This window comes from Elaeis guineensis, chromosome 15, assembly GCF_000442705.2.
Source record: "Elaeis guineensis isolate ETL-2024a chromosome 15, EG11, whole genome shotgun sequence".
NCBI classification, from domain to species: Eukaryota; Viridiplantae; Streptophyta; class Magnoliopsida; order Arecales; family Arecaceae; genus Elaeis; species Elaeis guineensis.
In genome coordinates this window covers 58005130-58020688 of record NC_026007.2, presented here as the reverse complement: position 1 = coordinate 58020688, position 15559 = coordinate 58005130, and the positions used below count along the sequence as shown (strand labels likewise).

At 42.6% G+C, this 15559-nt stretch overlaps 1 long non-coding RNA gene across 8 annotated transcripts in view; it reads left to right on the top strand.

The window, feature by feature from the left end:
• LOC114913742 (uncharacterized) overlaps window positions 1-15559 on the top strand; it is a 55175-nt gene that overhangs the window by 25007 nt on the left and 14609 nt on the right. For 4 of the 8 annotated variants that reach the window (XR_012137083.1, XR_012137080.1, XR_012137084.1 and 1 more), the window contains 6 exons: window positions 7040-7179; window positions 7291-7543; window positions 7609-7805; window positions 7926-8018; window positions 8097-8197; window positions 8276-8360. This is a non-coding gene — a long non-coding RNA (uncharacterized lncRNA). Of the gene's footprint in view, window positions 1-7039; window positions 7180-7290; window positions 7544-7608; window positions 7806-7925; window positions 8019-8096; window positions 8198-8275; window positions 8392-15559 lie in introns of all 8 variants that reach the window. The other 4 variants (XR_012137082.1, XR_012137079.1, XR_012137081.1 and 1 more) reach the window with 4 other exon arrangements.

The window sequence follows — 15559 nt, the reverse complement described above, 5'->3', positions numbered from 1 at the left end:
ATGTACTAAATTTTATATTTATTATATTTATAATAACATATTTAAAAAAAATTTTGATTTTGTTGCTCGTGATCTTTGAAAACCTCATTTTGTTTTATTTCTTAGTTATACACATAAGTAATGAATAAAACTTTAGAAAGGTTGATGAGCTGATATGGATGAAGGAAAAGTATATGTGGGGTATGAGTCGAACCTACATCAACCTGCATGTAAAGCAAATACAATTTGACCCATTGACACCTTTAGTTTGAATCATGCTTCTTTCCGATTTTGGTTGGTCTTCCATTTATTTTAGTTAATAAACAAAAGAGAAAAAATAAAAAGGGTGACATGGCAGTAGATCAAGGGAAAATTTTGCACCCCATATCTGGGCTCTGGTCCTAAAGAGGCTTGCTTCTATTTGCCGATGGCTCCATAGAGTCTCTTAGACAGGATCAGGTCCAAATTTAGCTCATTTTTTATGTAGTTCTCATTGAACCTAAATATAATATGAGTTTTACAAAATTTAAATAAGCAGGACAAAATATGTGATGCTTGAAAAACAGGCATGGAAGTATTAACATTCTATGAAAATTTAAAAATAGATATGGTCCCAATCGTGTGGGTCATGAAAGAGGGTCGGATGAACTTGGTCACATATTTTTTAAGCAACAACATCAGAGAAGAAAGGAGTAAGGTATTTTTTTGACCTCTCAAATATCATCATTTTTCGCATGAAGCCCTGAGTTAAAAAGTTTGCAGTCAAATCCTTGAACTCACTTTCAGTGAATCAATGTGGTCCTACCGTCTATCTTGTCAGTTGGATCTGAAAAAATTTTATCATACGAGCATCATATAATTACTTATAAAAAATTTATAAATAAATTTTTTTTTAGTAATATTAGCAATAGAAAAAAAATTTTCATCGCTGATAATGTAATTAGCGATGAAAATAATCATCGTAAATAAATTTTTTTTATCGAAAAATTTTTGACGAGGATTATTAGCGATGAAATCTTATATTTTCATCGTAAATAATATTTTTTGGGGGAGAAATTTTTTCCAACGAATTTTTTTTTAGCGAAAACTATTAGCGATGAAAATTTTATTCGTCACTAATAAACTTATTAGCGATGAGAAATTTTATTTTCATCGTAAATTTATTTTTTTGTTTAAATTACTTGCGACGAAAATTAATTATTAGCGATGAAAATTTTCATCGCTAATACCCCGCGTTCCGTCATGTCCCATTTGAAATCTATTTTCTTCTTCGTTGCCCTCACTCGGCATTCTCTTGCGCTCCCCCCCGACGTCCTGCATCTCTCCCCCTGTCCGGTTGCCGTCACCATTAGCTCCGCCATCACCATCGCCATCCGCAAAGCCATCGCTAGTGCCACCGTCGAGGTGAGTTTTATTTTTTTTTTTGGAAGGGGGGGTTCGAGTCGGGGACGGGGACGGGGACAGGGATGGCGCGCCTGATCGGGGATGGCGGGCCAGGCCCGTGGGGCCTGCAGGTCGGGTCTGGCTGCTCAGGGCCTGGGACGGGTCCAATGGGCTGGGGCCACGGGGCCTACAGGCGGGGGCTGTGGGGCCTGCAGTCTGGGGCCGCGGGGCCTGCGGGCTGGGTCCGGTGGGTCGGGGAGGGCAGGCCGGGTCTGACGGGACGGGGACGGTGGTTCGATGTCGGCGGGTCGGAGACGGGGGCCTGCGGGACTGGGGTCGGGCCTGGTCTGAGCCGGGTTGTGGCTGTGGCCGTGGTCGGGCCGGGCCGGGTCCGGGTTTGGGCCAGGCCTAGTCGGGTCCGTGACGGGCCGGGCCATGTCCGTGACGGGGCCAGGCCGGGCCTGGTCGTTTTCGGGTCGGGCTAGGCCAGGCCGGGTTGTGACTGGGCCGGGTCGGGTCCGTGACGGGGTCTGGCCGGGCCTGGTCATTTTTGGGTCGGGCCGGGTTGGTGCGGGTCGGGCCGGGCCGAGCCGGGCCGGGTCGGGTCAGGTCAGGTTGGGGCGGGTCAGGTCGGGTCGGATTGGGGTGGGTCGGGTGGAGTCGGGGTGGGTTGGGTCGGTTCCGATCCGGGTCGGGTTGGGGCGGGTCGGGATGGGATGGGGCGGGTTGGGTCTGGTAGGGTTCGGGCTGGGTTGGGGCCTTCAGGGAAGGGTTCGGGGATGGGGCCGGGATGGGGCAAGTCGGGTTCGGGCCGGGGCGGGCCGAGTCGGGTCAGTTCCAGGTTGGGCCGGGGTCGGGTCCAGGTCGAGTCGGTTCCGGGTCGGGCCGAGGCCTTCGGGCATGGGTCCGGGGATGGGGCTGGGGCGGTCTAGCAGGTCAAGTGGGGTTGGGACTGATCGGGGTCGGGACGGGTAAGGGTTGGGTCGGGTCGGTTTCAGATTAGGCCTGATCGGGCCGGACTGAAATTATTATAATTATTGCATATTATTTTTTAATGTTACTGTTGAAATTATTTAATTATTTGACTCATTATTTTTTCACTAACATAATGCATATTGCTGTTACTTGTTACAATTAAATTGTTTATGTATTGTTTTGTCTGTTGCTGAAATTATAAATAAAAAATATTTTTATTTTAAAAAAAAATTTATTGAAATTTCTGATAAAAAAATTTCAATACGAAATTATTTTTTTTGATAAATTAGAAATCTATCTTCAAATGCACGTTCAAAGATGATACTTAACTATTGAGCAGTAGATTTTCGTTCAAGTTTCGATCTTTATCGAGATCGAAATTTGGATGTTCCGTATTCGGACTTTTTGAAAAAGTAATAATATTATTGTTGTTAATAATTGATATTTTATTTCATTATGTGGTATTCAGTAGTTATTTATCCATTGTTTTTTGGGTATATGGTGGATAGGATGCGTAGACATCATATCCATATCGTATACTTGGAGAATCATGGGAAGATACTGTCGAAATTTCTATGAAAATGAGATGAAATATTTACTAATAATAATAATGAGATTATTACTTTTCTGAAAGAGATAGGATTATACTTGTTAGTAATGATTTGAAAAGGATAGGATCATGCATTTTTATTTCATTAAGTTGATGTAACACATTTTCTGTGTTAATGTTCAATCTGCATGTGTTTTTTATTAAATGATCTGGATCCGGATAGGGATTTTGGCTGGAATTTGAGATGCGATTTAGTCCGAAATTTGGATCGGGATTTAAAATGCCACTGAATTTGTTTTTGATTGTTAATGATTTTGTGTTTGTTGTTAAATGAATATCAATAAAAGTTGGATGAATGTTAGAGGTATTTTTTTATCTGAATATCGAAAAGGAGTTCGAGATTTTATTGACTTTGCACGGCATAAGGCTGACAGTGCTAGTCGGATAAAGTATCTATGTAAGAGATGTGTCAATATAGTGTATCGTCACATAACACTTGTTGAGGAGCATCTGCTACAATATGGTATGGATAAGAAGTATACTTATTAGATATGGCATGGAGAGGGTGATCCGAATGAAGTGGTGCACGACAATGACGATACTGAAGATGATAGTGATGCTACTGGACCTGTCGAACATAGTGGTATTGAAGAATTGTTAGATGATTTACATCAAGATGCTTGTTCAAATATACACATGAATACTGCTGCATCTGAAAGCAATTCTGATCATGAACATAATATCCGGCTTGAGGTAGAAAGAATTTCTAAACAGTTTGCAAAGCTTGTAAGGGATTCACGAAAGTCACTCTATTCAAATGGTACAAAATTTTTTAAGTTAGTGTTTTTGATAAAATTACTTCGTATTAAAACTGTGAACTGATGGAGTCAGAAGTCATTTGACCAAATTTTAACATTGATTAAAGCAATTCTGCTCAATGGAGAGAGACTTCCGAAATCATATTCTGAAGCAAAAATATATATGCGGGAAATGGAACTTGGCTATACTCCTATGCATGCCTGCAAAAATGATTGCATATTATTTTATAAGGATAACGAACAAGTAGCTAAATGTCCGAAATGTGGTGTGCCTAGATACAAAACCGATATTAGGAAAGCAAAGAAGATACCTCAAAAGATTTTGAGATAGTTTTCATTGATTCCAAAACTTCAAAGGTTGTATATGTCCACAAAAACAGCTGAAGAAATGAGATGATATTATGAGCAGTAAGTTCTGGAGGAGAACATACTTAGCCACCCGGCTGACTTTTTAGTGTGAAAAGATTTCGAAGCAAAGCATCCGCACTTTACGAGTGACCCGCGCAATATCCGATTTGGTCTAGCGATAGATGGATTTAATCTCTTTGGCAATCTGAGTACCTCTTACAGCATGTGGTATGTGATGCTAGTTGTATATAATGTATCACCTTGAAAGTACAGGAAAGAACTATTTATTTTTTTATCACTGTTGATTTCGGGTCCGAAAGCACTAGGTAATAAAATTGATGTATATTTACGATCTTTAATTGATGATCTCAAGGAGTTATGGAAAAATGGGGTACAGACATATGATTCTGTGAGTCGAAGTAATTTTAAGTTGCATGCTTAGATTCTATGGACCATAAATGATTTTTCGGCATATAAAAATTTATCTGGATGGAGCACCAAAGGATATCTTGCATGTCCAATATGCAATAGGGATGCATCCTTCTTATATTTAAAGTACGGATCGAAAATATGTTTCATGGGTCATCGACGGTTTCTTCTTGCTAATCATTCTTGGAGGATTCGTTATAATCAATATTTTAATAGTATGTTCGATCGACGTCCGTCATCTAAGGAGTTAAGTGAAGCAAAAATTTTAGAACAACTTGAAGTCATTGAAAACGTCCAATTTGAAAAAATATCGGGTATTCGCAAGCAGAAGCGTACTGAAGCAGAGCTGAATTGAACGAAATGAAGTATTTTTTTCGAACTACTATATTAGAAATAGCTACTACTTAATCAGAATCTGGATGTAATGCACATTAAAAAGAATATTTATGATAATATCATTGGTACTGTATTGAATATTTCAGAAAAAATAAAAGATAGTACAAAAGCTCGCATTGATTTGCAGAAAATGAGAATCTGACTGGAGTTGCATTTAGTTCGTTGAGGTGAGAGATTTTTTATGGCATCAGTATGTTATTCGCTATTTGGAGAGGAAAAGAAAAATTTCTGTGGATGGTTCAAAATCGTAAAGTTTTTTGATGCATACGCTTCAAACGTATCGCGATGTGTTGGGAACAATGACGGTAATATCTTCGGCATGAAAAGTCATGACTCCCATGTGATGATGCAACGTTTGCTTCCTGTGGTCATGTGTGGTTATTTGGGTGGTGATGGTCAAACTGCATTGATGGAGCTAAAAGTGTTCTTCCGAGAACTGTGTTGTCGAAAATTAAAGATTAACTTACTTGAAAGATCAGAGAAGGATATCGTACTCATTTTTTATAAGTTTGAAAAAATTTTTCACCATCATTTTTTGATGTTATGGTGTATCTGGCTGTTCATCTTCTAAAGAAAGCTCTTTTGGTTGGATCGGTATATTATCGATGGATGTATCGTGTTGAAAGGTAAAAAAATTATACGTACTTTGTCATATCAATTATAAGATATAAATATATTTCTAAAATTTAAATTTATTTTTATTTACAGATTTTTGTGCATCTTAAAAAAGTATGTGCGCAATAAAGCAAGGCCTGAAGGATCTATAGCAGAAGCATATGTAGCTACCGAGTGTGTCACATTCTGCTCGATGTATCTTGACGATATCGAAACAAGATTCAATCGTGTAGATTATAACACAGATCGTGAATGGGATGACAATGAACCGACGTTGTCTATATTTAAATAAATGGTTCGACCTACTGATGCAAGGAGATATGAATTTATGGACGTGAATATGCTATCCAAAGCACACTTTTACGTTCTAAATAATTATGAAAAAATTGAAGATTTTATTAAATATTATCTTACCATACTGTTTAATCATTAAAATTTTTTTTTATGTCGATATAAAATTAAAAATCGTAACTTCTTGCAGTGAGCACAAGAGTATACTATGTAGAGAGAATAATATGGATGCCGATAATCGACATAGGAGGGAATTTGCAAAATGATTTGGTGATCTTATAAGTTGCATTAGTAATACATTATTTGTTTACTTATAAATAATATTATTTGAATCAATATAATTTTTGTCTTATGATGTAGATGAAACATAATTATTTCAGTAAAGAAATGGTGCGACCGATGAGTTGCACGATTTACCATGTGGTCCCGATCGAAAGATTAATCACTACGTATTTTGTATCATTGGAGGAATGAGATTTCACATAAGAGAGTTTGAGATGCAACGACTTATTCAGAATAGTGGAATTGCTACAACAGGATATGAAGGAGAAGAAGAGATTGATTATTATGGTGTACTGGTAGATATCATAGAACCGAAGTATGCGTCTAGTAATTTTGTATTTTTGTTTCAGTGTAAATGGTGGGATATTAGTAATAAAAAGATCGATATGCATGTCGATTCATAATTTATCAGTATAAATCTTGCACGAACATGGTACCAAATGAGTCGTATATGTTAGCAACTCAAGTAAAATAAGTAATATATTTGAAGGATCTAAAGTATCGAGGTAATTAGCATATTGTACAAAAAATAACATCTAGAGGCATATATGACATACTTGGTTAGAGATGGATAAAAATTTGGATTTACATGAAGAGGAAGCTTTTCAACAAGAAGAACAAACATTAGTCGAACTTTTGGTTGGTGAAGAACTTGTAACAGCACCTTTGAATATGACTGATCTTCTATTCAATGAAGTTAAAGTTGATTTTGTATTTAATCTTGATGAGTCGGAGGACGATGATCAGTTCATAAATAACGATGAGATAGAAGACGATACGTATGTCGATTATTTTGATTCGGATGAGGATCTACACGTCGAGGAAGATACGAATATTGATGAGTAGATCTATATTCTTCGTTCAATTTTATCTTTCGATAATAATATGCGATATAATTGTATTCATTAGAATATTATTTGATTTTTATTGTTATTATTTAATATTATATTTATTTATATCTCAATTCATGCAGATATGACACCAGGAGACAGACGACGATGTTCGCGTTCACAGCTTGCTGCAGATATCTCGGAGGTTGAGGCACCTCTACCGATCTCCATTGTCACACCGGCTCCACTGTCAGAGGGTCCTGCACCGCCAGATCCCAGTGAGGTGGGTCCCAATGAGGCGAGTCCTAGTGGTATTAATTATTACACTTTATATATAATAAAATTTGATTCTTTTATTTGGATCATACTAATGATTTATTTATTATTGTTTCAGGTGAGTCCTCAGCGATGGTAAGGTGAGGACCAGGTCCATCGAAGAACCTCGCTCTGAAGTGTTGGAGACGCAAGCACTTGGGACAGCATCTCCGGATCGAGGTACCGACTGCTACACCAGACCCATTAGGAGATGGTGTGAGCTATGGTAGATTGAGCTAGACATCATATACTGCAGTTATGTCCTCGTGATGCTCTTCGATTGGCGTCACATTCTACTGACTCAGAGAGAGATTTTCTACACCCATTTATAGGTAAAATAAATTATATTGTAAATATTTAATTTGTATAGTATTCTTCTAATATTTGTTATTGACAGGGTGTATTTGACATCACTGATTTTGAAGAGGATCATGTGAGGCGAGCCATCGATACTTAGTTATCATTGCGTTTCAAGGGCTATCGTCATCACATGCATCAGCATTGGTATCGGGTGGTGCAGGATCATGGGGAGGAGGCAGCGTGGCAGCAGTCCTATGATAGCATCACCATGGATGATTGGACTACTATATGCCGGTATTACGAGGATCTGGCATATCAGTTTACACATTTAAACTTTTTTTTAGAGTTTAATGACTTAATCATTTATTTTTAAATTAATTTTTTTATCTACTAATTTTACTGATAATTTTACAGAGATGATATGCCCAGAATGCAACGAACTGAACGAGACAAACCATGCCGTATTGTGGGGGTTCAAGATTGTTTGCTCGTCACATAAAGTACATGGTAGGTAATTTTTAATTTTTAATTAGCATATAATTTTTTAATTATTTAAATTTTTTTTAATTAATTCTCAAATTGTAGAGAAATATTGAGAGTGGCAAGTTCTTGGTAGGATCGATATCTACCAGCGAACCCACCAGCGATAGTTGGGGGAGTGGATGACGGGGAGCCAGGAGCTCTTTGTAAGTTTTTTTCATTATTTTTCATTCACAATCTGATTTTTATTATAAAATTAAAATAACTATAATTTTAATTTTCAGGATCGTATGACAGACATGAGATCCCAGCCTACTCCTGAGGGTTCGACCGCACCCACAGATGATGAGATCTGTGATCGGATGCTCGGTACGAGATCCTGTTATGTTAGGGATCTAGGGTATGGGATCATTACTCCCTCATTCTCATGCTCATCTAGGGTGAATATCCATTCTGCATGCGAGGCTTAGCTGATGGAGGTGCAGAGATAGGTTGCCAAGGATCGACAGTAGACTGTCGAGGACCGACAGTAGGCTGCCGAGCGAGCTCAGGAGTTGCCTGCACGCATCGACGACTATCAGTGCTTCCAGATCCTGATGATGGAGTGGATGGTGTAGATAGAGTAGACAATACAGTTGATGACGCAGCAGCAAGTCGATCCGAGCTCCATCGTCGGTTCGAGTTCCGTCGAGTGCTTTCCGTCCCCAGCTCGTTCTCCAGATGTCGATATTTGACGGCTTATTGATGTATTTTTTTTTTAATTTCAAACATCTTATAATTTTAATTTAATATAATAAAATAATAAAATTTATTTATCAATTTATTATGTATATTTTTTATTTTTTTAATTTATAAAAAATATTATACATATAAATTTAAAATATATATTCATAATTTTTTTAAAAAAAATATGACTAAATTGTTAGCGATGGAATTATTTTCGATGAAATATTTGTTGCAAAAAATATCTTACTAACATAATTTAATTTATCAATAAATATATAATTAACAGTGATGAAAAATTATTCATCATAAATAATTATTAATAACGTAAATTTTCATCAGAAATTGAATTATTTGTGACGATATTTTTTGTCACTAATATTATTTATTTTTATTAATTTTTTATTAAATTAATAGCGACGAATTATTTTTATTACAAAAAATATTTTTTACGATGTAAATTTTTTATCGCTAAAATTTTTGAAAATAATAGCGATGAAAATATTTTTATCGTTGTTGGGTATAAAATACCCTCCAGCCGAAGTTTGTGATGGGAGTGATCCTCCGGGGATCCAATTGACTTTCGACCTCCGGTAACATCTCCTCAAACCTCCCGGGTGGTCGAGCCTCCACCACACTCTCAAGTTTTGCCGACGGGCAGGCCCCCGCCAGCATCGATCGGATTTTTCGCGACGTCCGGACTCCTACTGGAGTCGGACCTCGTCCACGACTTCACCTGCAGGCTCCGTCCGGGCTCCTACGAGAGTCGAACTCCGCCCACGACTCGAGCTGCAGGTAAATTTTGTCTGGACTTCTACGGGAGTCGGACTTCGTCCCAGACTCTAATTGCAGGTAAACTTTGTTCGGGCTCCTATGGGAGTCGGATCTCGCCCACGACTTCACCTGCAGGCTCCGCTCGGACTCCTACGGGAGCCGGATCTCGCCCACGACTTCACCTGCAGGCTCCGCCCGGACTCGTACGGGAGTCGGACTTTGCCTGCGACTTCACCTGCAGACTCCGCACAGGCTCCTACAGGAGCCGGACTCCGCCCACGACTCGAGCTGCAGGTAAACTTCGTCTAGACTCCTACGGGAGCCGGACTTCGCCCACGACTCGAGCTGCAGGTAAACTTCGTCCGGACTCCTACGGGAGTCGGACTTCGTCCCAGACTCTAATTGCAGGTAAACTTTGTCTGGGCTCCTACGGGAGCCGGACCTCGCCCACGACTTCACCTGCAGGCTCCGTCCGGACTCCTACGGGAGCCGGACCTCGCCCGTGACTTCACCTGCAGACTCCGCACAGGCTCCTACGGGAGCCGGACTTCGCCCACGACTCGAGCTGCAGGTAAACTTCGTCCGGACTCCTACGGGAGCCGGACTCCGCCCACGACTCGAGCTGCAGGTAAACTTCGTCCGGACTCCTACGGGAGCCGGACTTCGTCCCAGACTCTAATTGCAGGTAAACTTCGTCCGGACTCCTACGGGAGCTGGACTTCGTCCCAGACTCTGATTGCAGGTAAACTTTGTCCGGCCTCCTACGGGAGCCGGACCTCGCCCGCGACTTCACCTGCAGACTCCGCACAGGCTCCTACAGGAGTCGGACTCCGCCCACGACTCGAGCTGCAGGTAGACTTCGCCCGAGCTCCTACGGGAGCCGGATCTCGTCCCCAACTCCGAATGCGAAAAGGCTTCGCCCGGACCCCTACGGGAGCCGGGCTCCATCCTCGATCCCGGTTGCTGGTAAACTTCGTCCGGACTCCTACGGGAGCCGGACTTCACCCCTGACCTTGATTGCAGGTAGACTTCGCCCGGGCTCCTATGGGAGCCAGATTTCATCCCCAACTTCAACGGAAAGAAGACTCTATCCGGGCTCCTGCGAGAGCCGTATTCCAAGCTCCTCTCAGACGGGTAGCCAGTTACATCTCCCCGTTAAACACCCCAGCCGAACTCCGGCCGATAGGCCTGGACCCCCTGCCAGGCGCCGCAACGGCCACGACTCTGCTCCACCTTCTGCGACGGATTTCACGCGGCTCCATCACTCCCTGACAGGCCGTAATAATGACCATGATCCTGCTCCACTTCCTGCGACGGATACCGCGCGATTCTTGCATTTTCTGGCAAGTCGCGACAACAGACGCCGCTCCGCTCCCCGTGGCAGACTCCACGAGGCACGCCCCGGTGATAGCCACGGGTCTGCTCCACTACTCTCCGCAACAAATTTTTCCTGACTCTGGGCGGTCCACTGCCAGACGGTTACAGGCATCGCTATCAATTTGTTGTCCCCTCCGCCTATAAAAAGGGGACCCCAGATACGTTATTCTATAAGCTCTCGTTTTTACCTAGAAACTCTGCTAAAATTTTCGTTCGAGCACTCCATTTTTGTTGAGGCAGAGAACTGACTTGAGCGTCGGAGGGTCTTGTCGGAGCAACCCCACCTCCGGTTTAGACTTCTTTTGCAGGTCACGGCGGCGACCGCGACTCCAGCTTCTCCGACGCAAGCGGATTTTTGCACCAACAATCGTTATTAATTTTTTATTTATCATCGATAGTTTCTTTCATCGCAAATATTTTTCTAGATTAATTTTTTTTTCATCTTTTTTTAATGATAAAAAATATTCGTCGCAAATATCTTTTATTAGCGATGAAATTTTTTTTATCATAAAATATTATCAATGATGGGATTATTTGCGATGAAATATTAACGATCAAAGTTTCGTCGCTAATATGTATTAGCGACGAAAATTGGTTATTAGCGATGAAAAGTTTTCATCGCTAATAATCAGTTTTGTTGTAGTGCTTTTTAGGAAGAACAAACGTTTGTCGAGTTTTTTTGTTGATGAAGAACTTGTAACAGTGCATTTGAATAGGACTAGTCTGCTGCTTAACAAAATTGAAGTTGATTTTGTATTTAATCTTAATGAGTAAGAGGGCGATGTTCAGTTCATAAATGATGATAAGTTAGAAGACATTACATTAGTCGATTATTGTGATTCGAAGGAGGATCTACATATCGAGGAAGATACGGATATTGATGAGTAGATTTATATTCTTTATTGAATCTTTTCTTGCAATAATGGTATGCAATATAATTTTATTTATTAAAATATAATTTATTTTTTATTATTAATATTTAATATTATATTTATTTATATATTAAGAATTGCAGGTATGGTATCAGGAGACAGACGACGACGTTCGCGTTTGCAGCCTAGCTGAGGCGCCTTCACCCATTTCCATTGTCGCACCAGTAGAATCGCCAGAGGGTCCTACACTGGCAGGTTCTAGTAAGGTAGATCCGAGTGAGACGGATCTGAATGATATTATTATACTTTTTATATAATCAAATTTAATTTTTTTTATTTAGATAGCTATCATAATAATGATTTATTTATTATTGTTTCAGGTCAGTCTCCATCGGTGGTGAGGCAAGAGCGAGGTCCATCGAAAAGTCTTGCTCTAGAGCATTGGAGATACGAGCATCCGGGACAGCGTCCTCGTATTGAGATACCACCGGCTACACCAGGCCCATTAGAGGATGGTGCGAGCCGTGGCAAACCGAGCTGGGTATCATATGCTGCAGCTGTGCCCCCGTGACGCTTTTCGATTAGCGTCACATTATACGGGCTCAAAGAAAGATTTTCTACACCCAATTATAGATAAAATAAATTATACTATAAATATTTAATTAGCATGATATTTTTTAATATTTGTTATTGGTAGGGTGTATTTGATATTATTGATTTTGAGGAGGATCGCGTGCGGCGAGCTGTAGACGCTCATTTATGCTTGCGTTTCAAGGAGTATCGCCACCACATTCATCAACACTGGTACCATGTGATGTAGGACCATAGGATGGAGACAATGCGGCTGTGGCCGTATGACAGCATCACTATAGATGATTGGGCTCTTGTATGCCGGCATTATGAGGATCCAGTATATCAAGTTACAGATCCAAATTTTTTTTTTTCAGAGTTTAATGATTGAATCATTTATTCTTAAATTCAGCTTGTTATCTATTAATTTAACTATTAACTGTACAGAGATGATGTGTCTAGAACATCGTGAATCAGATGAGACAGACTGTGTCGCATTGTGGAGGTTCGAGGTCGTTCGTTTGTCATATGGAGCAGATGATAAATAATTTTTAATTAGCATATTTTAATTCTCTAATTATTTAAAAAAAAATTAATTAATTATTCTCAAATTATAGAGAGATACAGAGAGTAACGAGCTTTCTGATAGGATCGATATCTACCAGCGAATCCATCAGTGACGGTCATGGAAGTGGATGATGAGAAGCCAGTAATTTTTTGTAAATTTTTTTAATTATTTTTTTCATTCGCAGTTTGATTTTTAGTATGAAATTAAAATAATTATAACTTTAATTTTCAGGATCGTATGATAGGCATCAGATCTCAACCTACTCCTGAGGGTTGGACCGCACCTACAGATGACGAGATCTGTGATCAGATGTTTGGTATGAGATCCTGTTATGTTGGGAGTCTAGGGCATGGGACTAGTGCTCCCCCATCCTCACGTTCGTTCAGGCCATGCAGCAGCAGCAGCCGCAGGCATCAGTGCGCCTGGAAAGAGTGTCACTGGAACACCAGAATCCGACGGTGGGGTGGGCCACGTGGGCCAGCCGCCCCGTCTTTCCTGGGAAGATGAACCCGAGGGTGGAGAGCCCTCAATCGGATCACGACTCCACCCCTGGAAGATCCCTGCCCCCATTCTGCCAGAGGACCCTCGAGATCCGAAGTCGGGAGGATTTTCTGGACCGGAGACTCCAGGAGATGAACCGATGGATCGAAGAACTCCGCCATGCTCCCCCCGTTTATGGTGAGGATATTTGCACTGACCCTCCCTTCTCTCAAATGATCATGCAGGAACCGATCCCACCAAACTTCAAACTCTCCCAGTTCGAAAGCTACGACGGGACTTCGGACCCAGTTGATCATCTGGAGGCCTTCCGGACAATGATGCTGCTTCATGGCGCACATGACGCCATTCTGTGCTGAGCATTCCCATCCACCTTGAAGGGAGCGGCGAGAAACTGATACTCGGCGCTGAAGCCGGGTACCATCTTTTCCTTCGATCAGATGAGCCACCAATTTGTGGTCCATTTTGTCAGCAGCCGACACCCCCGGAAGGGTTCGGAGTCCCTCATTAATATCAAGCAGAGGGAGGGGGAGTCCATCCAGGCCTACATCAACCGTTTCAATGTCGCAGCGCTGGAGGTCCGGAATTTGGATCAATCGGTAGCAATGGCTGCTCTGAAGGGCGGCCTTCAGAAGAATGACCTTTTGTTCTCCCTGGAGAAGAAGTACCCCAAGAATTTTGCTGATTTGTTGGCTCGGGCTGAAGGGTACGCTCGAGCGGAGGAAGCCTTCAAAATGAAGGATGAGGAGACTGCGAGAGAGCGGCAGACGAGAGACTCGAGTAAGCCCACAGTCGAAAAGAGGTCGAGAGAAGCTCGGCCGCGTTCTCGATCCCCTCCTGGGCACAAGCGTGTCCATACTCCTCCCCGGGTATGTAGGCAGAGAAGTCTGGATCGCGGGGTTCGGTGGGGTTCTCCACCGGGAAGATTCCGCAACTACGCCTCCCTCAATGCCTCGAAGACCCAGGTACTGATGGAGGTCAGGGAGCAGCTTCCAAGGCCAGAGAGGATGCGCACACACCCCGGGAAGCGCAACCCCAACAAGTTCTGTCTCTACCACCGCGACCACGGCCACGACACGGAGGAATGCATCCAGCTCTGAGACGAGATCGAGGAGCTCATTCGGTGAGGTCGACTCGACAGGTTCATTCGGCGCCAGCCTGAGGGTAGAGAAGATCGGCCAAGGGCCCTGCCGCAACCTGAACCACCAAGGAGGGAGGAGCAGCCCGGAAATCGGCCTTCGATCGGGACCATCGACTCCATCACCGGAGGCCCTCAAGGAGGAGCAGACCTTCCACGACCATGGAACTCGGGAAATCTGTAAATGTACTACTCACGACTTTGATTTGAATCAAAATTCCTTTTGACTTTGCATGTCTTTCCCTTTCGGCATGGACTTGTTACGGTTGGGGGCGACCCCTTCAAACAATTATAATAAGGTCATGTTAGGAACAGGAGGCGAACCTCATCCTAACATGAGCAAAATGAAAGTCCGATTATTTTAAGGTCGGATCGTGGGAGAGGCCCATAGAACGGCCCTTGAGTGCCCCCACAGCCATGTTGGGGACAGGAGGAGAACCTCGCCCTAATATGAGCAAAGTCAAAGGCCCGGTTCTCTTAGATCGGATGGAGGGAGAGGCCCTTCAATGCCCTTACGCGCCTCCATAGCCATGTTAGAGACAGGAGGAGAACCTCGCCCTAACATGAGCAAAGTCAAAGGCCCGATTCTTTTAGACCGGATGGGGGGAGAGGCCCTACAACGCCCTTATGCGCCCCCACGGCCATGTTAGGGACAGGAGGAGAACCTCGCCCTAACATGAGCAAAGTCAAAGGCCTGGTTCTTTTAGACCGGATGGGGGGAGAGGCCCTACAACGCCCTTATGCGCCCCCACGGCCACGTCAAGGACAGGAGGAGGACCTCGTCCTGACGTGAGCAAAGTCGAAGGCCCAGTTCATCTTAGACCGGATGGGGGGAGAGGTCAAACAGCGCCCACATGTGCCCGCCAGCCTTTTTAGGGATAGGAGGAGAACCTCGTCCTAACGTGAGCAAAGTCGAAGGCCCGATCCTTTTAGACCGGATGGGGGGAGAGGCCCTTGCAACGACCCTTATGTGCCCCCACAGTCCCACTGGGAACAGGAGGGGAACCTCGTCCTAATGATGGCAAGGACCCGACCGTCCAATCAAATT